The sequence below is a fragment of the Pan troglodytes genome, chromosome 8 (assembly GCF_028858775.2).
Source record: "Pan troglodytes isolate AG18354 chromosome 8, NHGRI_mPanTro3-v2.0_pri, whole genome shotgun sequence".
NCBI lineage: Eukaryota > Metazoa > Chordata > Mammalia > Primates > Hominidae > Pan > Pan troglodytes.
Window position 1 is genome coordinate 133845881 of NC_072406.2, and position 1499 is coordinate 133847379.

At 47.6% G+C, this 1499-nt stretch overlaps 1 long non-coding RNA gene across 1 annotated transcript; it reads right to left on the minus strand.

Moving 5' to 3' along the window:
• Window positions 1-352: 352 nt before the first annotated feature.
• On the minus strand, window positions 353-1226 carry LOC129136219 (uncharacterized). The gene is made up of 2 exons (XR_008537626.2): window positions 1081-1226; window positions 353-760 (listed from the first exon to the last, which is right to left on the minus strand). It is a non-coding gene; the product is annotated as an uncharacterized LOC129136219 (long non-coding RNA).
• Between the last annotated feature and the right edge of the window lie 273 nt (window positions 1227-1499).

Genomic DNA, 1499 nt, shown 5'->3' on the forward strand with positions numbered 1-1499 from the left:
AGGAGCTGGCTGAGGTTAGGCCGGGGAGAGACAGATCTGCTGGCTGCTGCATTGGGCAGGTGAGCCTGGTAGTGTCTGCATAACAGGATTGGGATGGCCGCTGGTTGAAAGCCTGATGCAATAATCCAAATAAAACACACCCAGGGCTGCCCCAGCCCAGTAAGTCTGGAAAGACAGAGAATAACGTGGGAGACTGGGATGCATCAGACACGGGATCCCATAACTAGATCATGCATTGGCAGAAATTCCTGCTTCCATGAAGACCTCCCCTCACAATTGCCTTAGCTACAGAAGAATTCATTCAAAGGCAACCCAAATCTGGAAAAAAATCAAAGATGTGGGAAATGGGAAATAGAATTCATACATTTATTTGATATAAATATAATTATGTCAAAATGTTTTCTATCAAAAACATTGGCCCAATGGACCAATGCTAAGAAGTTTAAAAAAAAAAAAAAAAGCAAAGCGGCTTCTTCTGCCCCCTGGTGGCTTTTGGGGAAACGTCACTGAAAGGGCAGAAAGAGCAAAGGGGACCAGTTTCTCTCCACTTCGTACCCAAGGGTCAACTGAGCACGCAACACCCTTAACAATAAGGGAGAAGTGCAGAGGGCTCGCTCCCCTCCCGCGCCAGCTCTCTCTCGGTCAAGGTTGGGCCACAGCCAGTGTCTCCTCCACTAGATCCGAGCCAGTGGCTCTGCCCAGGTGGACAGCAGAGTCGCCGCTGAGATTCTAACTGCTTCCATCGGGGCTCTCGGAGCAGCTGTTGGAACAGGATGGGGAGCAGAGCAATTCTGACAGTGTCAGGAAAACATCCCCCTGGCTTCCCCGTGCCCAAGCTTGAAGACCCAGGGACTGGATACACAGCCACGGACACAACACTTTTAACGAGGCTGCAGAAAACAACGTTTAACTATATAAACACCTGTTTTTGGCAAATGCTGCAGATCTATTTCCAAATACTGTCTTCCAGCCCACTCTCCCTCCCACTGAGGCAGCATCCCACGGGACCCAACGTCACCACTTTTCCAGTCCAAAAAATGTGCTTTCGATGTCCTGATTTGATGCTGCTCTTCCTCTAACCTGTGCGGCTCTGTGAAAAGCCAATTTTAAGATGCGATGCCTCCTCCAGAATTCGCCTGTATGCAGAAGAATGATGCAGAAGGAGGCAGAAAAGCCGGAGCAGTTGGGGGCAAGATGAAAACAGTCTAGTCATTATCAGTTAAACTGTAACTGCATGCGGCAGCGTGCTGAGCGAGACAATCAGCAGAGCCCGTGAAATGTTGCTGGTTTTCCAGATAGCCCGTTTAGTTTTGTCTCAAACAAAACAAACAAAAATGTGCATAATTGTACCCAGGTCTCAAGGCCGTTTTATTTCTCCATTATACCAAGGAAAACTTGAATGGTGGCCCCACTGGAGTGAGGCTCCCGTGAATATGAATAGTTGTTCATGAATATGAATAATGGGTTCCTATGAATAATTGTTTATCCACATTCGATTA